We start from the raw sequence: 8,292 nt of genomic DNA, 5'->3' as shown, positions 1-8,292 counted from the left end.
CAGCTCGGGGCCCTGCCTTCCAGCTTCCTCCATACAGCTCCCTGTAGGGGAGGGGGAGGTCCGCACGACCTTACGTGACCTGGAGCGTGACTAGGGTGGGTTTTGAAGCAAATCTGATGGGGGACAAACCGCGGGGGCCGGGAATTGGAACCTTCACCTTGAGCTCCTCCTGCCAGGCTCAGACTGCACAGTGAGGGCCTCGGGTGGGCGGAGATTCATTAGGTGCCGCAGTGAGGCGTGACACAAAGCTCACTGTGAAGCGTGGGTTGAGACAGATGAGCGGGAGCCGCCTGGGGCGCCTGGCGGGTGGAGATCCGCGAGGCCACACTGCCACCCAGCGTCAGGAGGGTGGCAGTGCTGCTGGCACCAAGGACTTTCCAGAGCAGACGGGCCGGATGCTGTGTGTGTGTGTAATGGAGCATGCACATGTGTATGTGCGCACTTGTGCACATATGTGTGTACTTGTGTATCAGAAAGACAGAGGGAGAGAGATGCAGAAAGAACGGAAGAGAGGCAGGGAGCTGGGGAGGCCCCAGGTGGCTCTTCTGCTGACCCTGTGCCCAGAGTCCCTCTGTCCTTCAGTAATGGTCTGCGGTGCTCGTGTGGGGGCGGGGCTGGCTAGACACAGGCGAAGCCAGGCAGGGAGCCTGGCGATGGTTGATGGGAGGTTAGCCCTGGTGGAGAGGTGCAGTCTCTCTGCCTCTGAGCCCCAAGGCAGAGTGCAGGGACACGAGGGCCAGGGTGGCGTGCCTTCCCGGCCAGCAAGGCCCCGACCCATGGAGTGTGTTTCTACACCAGGCCCCATGTCTGAGCACACGTCAGCCACTCACAGATGCTGGTTTGGAAAGCGGTCTCCCCGTCCTTGTGTGCACCCCAAGGGCACTGGGCCGGTGGCAGATGGTCTGGGCACTGAAGCCAGGCCCACGGGCGGCTCGGTTCACCCCAGCAGACCCGAGTTGAGGGCCAGCTGCTCTGCTGGCCGCAGGAAGATCGGAGTCTGGCTAATTTACACAGGAGGGGATTTGCTGGAGCCCTCTGGGAGCTTTCGGGGAAGACAAGCACGCTGTGGCGCTCAGAGCTGGGGATGGGCTGTGTGGTCCCCCGTGGCCCAGGCTGCAAGCACCGTTACTAGGCTGCCGCCGCCGTTGCCATGGAGACGGACTGGCTGCTGAGCCCCCGCATTCCCCTGGCTTCTCGCAGCTTGGGGGCACGTCTGCCTGGTTACCTGGGGTCAGAACCGTGTTTGATGTCTGCACAGGCTGTGCACTGTGCAGATCCAAATAGCAACAGCCCGTACCACCATCCCGGCTCATCTCGGCTCTGGAAATGGAGCCTAGGAATGCACACACGTCAATTTCTGTGGCATCAAGGAAACGTTGCTTCTAGGGACATGGCCTGTTCTATCAATGTGCCAGTTAGTCTTTACCCCTAATTGCTAGTGACTTGTCAAGCATTCATTTCTTAATGGGTGATGATTGTGATTATTGAATGCAGCGATGATTTGCTCGGAGGTCAGCTGCCCTTCTTCCTGGTCTCCCTGGGCTCATGCGTGTGCCCATGGCTGCTCTGGGAAGCCCTGGGTGCCCGCCTGGCCCGCCTCTGCCTTCTTGGCCCTTGTCAACCAGCCTGAGTGTGCTTGCAAGGCCGCAGAGGCAGGAGCCCCGGAGTTGGGTGTGGGCCCGCGGTCTCCCTGGGCTGGTGTGAGGCAGGGCCACTGGGCTGTCAGATTCACAGCTAATGGCCGTGGACACAGACTCCGCCCCCGACAGCACCAGGCTTACTCGGGTGGAAGCTGTGATTGTCCACGTGAAGGAAGGAAGAGGCTGCGGCACCAAATGAGGACAGCGCTCTGTGCTGGTAGGAAATGGAGGAAGAAAAGCAAGATGTGCTGCACGGCGGAGCGGCGCTGCTCCCACGGCTGTGGGGATCCTGCCAGTCCCCAGGGCGGGCCTGGCGCCGTGGGAGGGGCTGGGACTGCCCTCCGGATCAGGCAGAGCCGTGAGCTCCCGGCCACCGGCTGTCTGGCCAGGCTGGGGACATTCTGCTCTCCCCGGACCCCACGGTGGCATTGGGATGGCCTGAGGCTGGCCAAACCTGATCCCAGCATGTCCTGTCTGTGGCCCCCGATGGCCGCCAGGGGGTCCTGCTGACCCCTGAGGCTGCCTCTGGGTTTCCACGGTTACCCCCTTCCCCCCCTCAGTCCTCTGTCACACGTCTCTGCAGTGGGCATGCCCGGTGTGTGATGGATTATCCACCATCATCTCCGTGACCGATCTGCTCCTTCTGCAGCGTGGGACTCTGGGAGCAGCTTAGCTGTTCCAGGATATTCTAGTTGGGTCAGGAAGCTCCTGAGAGGCATCACGGGTCGCCCAGCTTTACTCTGGACTGAAGGCCTGGGCAGGGCACGCGTGGGTCAGTGCCGCGCAGGCCTGCTGTCACAGGAGGCTCAGCCACTTGCCACGGGCTCCTCGGCAGGCTTCACTGATGTCCTTTGACAAGGACTGGCTTCTGTCCTTGCCGAGAGCACTGCGTGACGCCGGCGTGGAGCAGCCGGGAAGAAGGGGCGCCGGGGGGCCATCCCCACCCCAGCCTCCGCGGCTGCCGGCCCCGCGTGCGGCCTTCTTGTCACACCTGCGGGCTGCACTGGCCGACCGGTGCAGTGCCCTGCGGGTGCCGGGCAGGAGGCTGCTTCCGGCCACCCTGGCTTGGCCTGGAGGCCATGCTTTCTGGCGGCAGAAGCAGCTATCCTTGGATGGATGCTGAGAAGCACAGATGAATCTCCAAGCCTTTGCACAGCCAAGCTCTGCCAGAGACGCTGGGACTGAGTGTGCGCTCACAGGCACAGCGAGTGTGGCTTTTCTGGGCTTCCATCCTCAGACAGTTCTGGACGTAGTGCTGCCCACAGCTCTCCAGTGATCCCCAAGCCCTGAACTGACGTCCAGTGGGGAGAGAGGAGGCTGCGCTTTCCCCGGCAGGCGCTGACCTGGGCAAGCATGGCTGTGCCACATAGCCTGTCATCCGCACAGCCTGTCACCTGTCACCCTGCCCATTCAGTCACCTGTCACCCTGCAGAGCCTGTCACCTGTCAACCCGCAGAGCCAGTCACCTGTCACCCTGCACATTCAGTCACCTGTCACCCTGCACAGTCACCCATCACGCTGCACATTCAGTCACCTGTCACCCTGTACATTCAGTCTCCTGTCACCCTGCACATTCAGTCACCTGTCACACTGCACATTCAGTCACCTGTCACCCTGTACATTCAGTCACCTGTCACCCTGCACATTCACCTGTCACCCTGCATTCAGTCACCTGTCACCCTGCACATTCAGTCACCTGTCACCCTGCACATTCAGTCACCCTGCACATTCAGTCACCTGTCACCCTGCACATTCACCTGTCACCCTGCACATTCAGTCACCTGTCACCCTGCACATTCACCTGTCACCCTGCACATTCAGTCACCTGTCACCCTGCACATTCAGTCACCTGTCACCCTGCACATTCAGTCACCCTGCACATTCAGTCACCTGTCACCCTGCACAGTCACCCATCACGCTGCACATTCAGTCACCTGTCACCCTAAACATTCAGTCACCTGTCACCCTGCACATTCAGTCACCTGTCACCCTGCATTCAGTCACCTGTCACCCTGCACATTCAGTCACCTGTCACCCTGCACAGTCACCTGTCACCCTGCACATTCACCTGTCACCCTGCACATTCAGTCACCTGTCACCCTGCACATTCAGTCACCTGTCACCCTGTACATTCAGTAACCCATCACCCTGTACATTCAGTCACCTGTCATCCTGCACATTCAGTCACCTGTCACCCTGCACAGTCACCCGTCACCCTGTACATTCAGTCACTCATCACCCTGTACATTCAGTCACCTGTCACCCTGTACATTCAGTCACCCATCACCCTGTACATTCAGTCACCCGTCACCCTGTACATTCAGTCACCCGTCACCCTGCACATTCAGTCACCCATCACCCTGCACATTCAGTCACCTGTCACCCTGTACATTCAGTCACTCGTCACCCTGTACATTCAGTCACCCGTCACCCTGTACATTCAGTCACCTGTCACCCTGCATTCAGTCACTTGTCACCCTGCACATTCAGTCACCTGTCACCCTGTACATTCAGTCACCTGTCACCCTGCATTCAGTCACCTGTCACCCTGTACATTCAGTCACCCGTCACCCTGTACATTCAGTCACCCGTCACCCTGTACATTCAGTCACCTGTCACCCTGCATTCAGTCACCTGTCACCCTGCACATTCAGTCACCTGTCACCCTGTACATTCAGTCACCTGTCACCCTGCATTCAGTCACCTGTCACCCTGCACATTCAGTCACCTGTCACCCTGCACATTCAGTCACCCGTCACCCTGTACATTCAGTCACCCGTCACCCTGCACATTCAGTCACCTGTCACCCTGCACATTCAGTCACCCGTCACCCTGCACATTCAGTCACCCGTCACCCTGCACATTCAGTCACCCGTCACCCTGCACATTCAGTCACCTGTCACCCTGCACATTCAGTCACCTGTCACCCTGCACATTCAGTCACCCGTCACCCTGCACATTCAGTCACCCGTCACCCTGCACATTCAGTCACCTGTCACCCTGCATTCAGTCACCCGTCACCCTGCACATTCACCTGTCATCCTGCACATTCAGTCTCCTGTCACCCTGCACATTCAGTCACCTGTCAACCTGCACATTCAGTCACCTGTCACCCTGCATTCAGTCACCCGTCACCCTGCACATTCAGTCACCTGTCACCCTGCACATTCAGTCACCCGTCACCCTGCACATTCAGTCACTTGTCATCCTGTACATTCAGTCACCTGTCACCCTGCACATTCAGTCACCTGTCACCCTGCATTCAGTCACCTGTCACACTGCACATTCAGTCACCTGTCACCCTGTACAGCCAGTCACCTGTCACCCTGTACATTCAGTCACCTGTCACCCTGCACATTCAGTCACCTGTCACCCTGCACAGTCACCTGTCACCCTGTACATTCAGTCACCTGTCACCCTGCACATTCAGTCACCTGTCACCCTGCACATTCAGTCACCTGTCACCCTGCACATTCAGTCACCTGTCACCCTGCACATTCAGTCACCTGTCACCCTGCACAGTCACCTGTCACCCTGCACATTAAATCACCTGTCACCCTGCACATTCAGTCACCCGTCACCCTGCAATTCAGTCACCCGTCACTCATCCCGTACATTCAGTCACTGCACCATTCTGCACAGCCACCTGCACATCCAGTCACCCGTCACCCTGCACAGCACAGTCAGGCACTCTGCACATCCAGTCACATGGTCACCCTGCACAGCCAGTCACCCTGCACAGCCAGTCACCCATGTCGCCGGTCATCCCAGGAGGAAGAGGCTTCATAAAGCACCTTTCACTTCCTCAGTGTCAGTGCCCAGCACCCCAGCCTGGCTTCTCTGTCCTAAGGGCCCTGTTTGTCACCCAGCGTCCCCAGGCTCTCCACGACCATGCTTCTGGGCGAGGCTCTGCTTTCTCTCCCCTTCCAGCTCACTGGAGGAGCAAGAAGCTCCCCAGTGCAGCTCACAAGAAGACAGACGGCTACTTCACCAGACCAAGGAAGAGCTAGAGCCAGAGATGGAGCTAGAGAGATAGGACAGGGGAGAAGAGGGGGAATGGAAGGGAGGAGAGGGAAGGTCAGGGGAGGGGAGGAAAAAGGAGAGGGGAAAGAAGGGGAGAGGAGGACAGGGGAGGGGAGGCTAGGTGAGGGGAGGAGAGGATGGGGGAAGGGGGGACAAGGGAGGGAGAATAGGAGAGAGGAGGAAGGGAGGGGAGGATAGAGGAAGGGAGGGGAGAGGAGGGAAAGTACAGTGTGTGAGTGGTCTTTGGGATTTTCACAAGATGCTGGTAGCTTAGCTTTAGCTCAGAACTTTAGCTCAGGTACTGGCTAGGCAGAGGTGTGGAGTTCAGGCCAGGTCAGGGTGAGATGTGGGGTGTTGCTCATGGGGTGTTGCTCATGGGACTTGCTCATGGGGTGTTGCTTGTGGGGTGTTGCTCATGGGACTTGCTCATGGGGTGTTGCTCGTGGGTGTTGCTCATGGGTTGTTGCTCGTGGGGTGTTGCTCACGGGGCTTGCTCATGGGGTGTTACTCATGGGTATTGCTTGTGGGTTGTTGCTCGTGGAGTGTTGCTCATGGGACTTGCTCATGGGGTGTTGTTCGTAGGGTGTTGCTCATGGGACTTGCTCATGGGGTGTTGCTCATGGGTTGTTGCTCGTGGGGTGTTGCTCATGGGACTTGCTCATGGGGTGTTGCTCATGGGGTGTTGCTCGTGGGTGTTGCTAGTGGGTGTTGCTCATGGGGTGTTGCTCATGGGGCTTGCTCGTGGGGTGTTGCTAGTTGGTGTTGTTCGTGGGGTGTTGCTCGTGGGTATTGCTTGTGGGGTGTTGCTCATGGGGTGTTGCTCATGTGGCTTGCTTGTGGGTTGTTGCTCGTGGGTGTTGCTCGTGGGTGTTGCTCGTAGAGTGTTGCTCATGGGTGTTGCTCGTGGGTGTTGCTCATAGAGTGTTGCTCATGGGTGTTGCTCGTGGGTGTTGCTCATGGGGTGTTGCTCATGGGTGTTGCTCATGGGGTGTTGCTCATGGGGTGTTGCTCATGGGGTGTTGCTCATGGGGTGTTGCTCATGGGTGTTGCTCGTGGGTGTTGCTCATGGGGTGTTGCTCATGGGGTGTTGCTCATGGGGTGTTGCTCATGGGTGTTGCTCGTGGGTGTTGCTCGTAGAGTGTTGCTCATGGGTGTTGCTCGTGGGTGTTGCTCATGGGGTGTTGCTCATGGGGTGTTGCTCATGGGGTGCTTCTCATGGGTGTTGCTCGTGGGGTATTGCTCGTGGAGTGTTGCTCGTGGGTGTTGCTCGTGGAGTTTTGCTCATGGGGTGTTGCTCATGGGGTGTTGCTCGTGGGGCTTGCTCGTGGGGCTTGCTCTTGGGGTGTTGCTCATGGGTGTTGCTTGTGAGGTGTTGCTCGTGGGGTATTGCTTGTGGGGTGTTGCTCATGGGGTGTTGCTCATGGGGCTTGCTCATGGGTTGTTGCTCATGGAGTGTTGCTCATGGGTGTTGCTCGTGGGGTGTTGCTCATGGGTGTTGCTCATGGGGCTTGCTCGTGGGGTGTTGCTCATGGGGTTTGCTTGTGGGGTGTTGCTCGTGGAGTATTGCTTGTGGGGTGTTGCTCGTGGGTGTTGCTCATGGGGTGTTGCTCATGGGGTGTTGCTCATGGGGCTTGCTCGTGGGTGTTGCTCGTGGGGTGTTGCTTGTGGGGTGTTGCTCGTAGGTATTGCTCATGGGGTGTTGCTCGTGGGGTGTTGCTCATGGGGTGTTGCTCATGGGGTGTTGCTCATGGGTGTTGCTCGTGGGTGTTGCTCATGGGGTGTTGCTCATGGGGTGTTGCTCATGGGGTGTTGCTCATGGGGTGTTGCTCATGGGTGTTGCTCGTGGGTGTTGCTCGTAGAGTGTTGCTCGTGGGTGTTGCTCGTGGGTGTTGCTCATGGGGTGTTGCTCATGGGGTGTTGCTCATGGGGTGCTTCTCATGGGTGTTGCTCGTGGGGTATTGCTCGTGGAGTGTTGCTCGTGGGTGTTGCTCGTGGAGTTTTGCTCATGGGGTGTTGCTCATGGGGTGTTGCTCGTGGGGCTTGCTCGTGGGGCTTGCTCTTGGGGTGTTGCTCATGGGTGTTGCTTGTGAGGTGTTGCTCGTGGGGTATTGCTTGTGGGGTGTTGCTCATGGGGTGTTGCTCATGGGGCTTGCTCATGGGTTGTTGCTCATGGAGTGTTGCTCATGGGTGTTGCTCGTGGGGTGTTGCTCATGGGTGTTGCTCATGGGGCTTGCTCGTGGGGTGTTGCTCATGGGGTTTGCTTGTGGGGTGTTGCTCGTGGAGTATTGCTTGTGGGGTGTTGCTCGTGGGTGTTGCTCATGGGGTGTTGCTCATGGGGTGTTGCTCATGGGGCTTGCTCGTGGGTGTTGCTCGTGGGGTGTTGCTTGTGGGGTGTTGCTCGTAGGTATTGCTCATGGGGTGTTGCTCGTGGGTGTTGCTCGTGGGGTGTTGCTCGTGAGGTGTTGCTCATAGGGCTTGCTCATGGGGCTTGCTCCCGGGGTTTCTTTTGCTGGCCCAGGGCCCTGGCTGGCAGGCCATACCCACAGGAGACAGTGGCCACTACAGACCTTGAGTCTGGGAAGGCTGCTGCCCCACCCCCTCGTTCACGGCCCTTGTGACATCACACAAG

Source organism: Dipodomys merriami, unplaced genomic scaffold, assembly GCF_024711535.1.
Source record: "Dipodomys merriami isolate MVZ:Mamm:240054 unplaced genomic scaffold, mDipMer1.0.p SCAF_99, whole genome shotgun sequence".
In the NCBI taxonomy this organism is placed as follows: Eukaryota; Metazoa; Chordata; class Mammalia; order Rodentia; family Heteromyidae; genus Dipodomys; species Dipodomys merriami.
Note: the sequence above shows the minus strand (reverse complement) of the source record.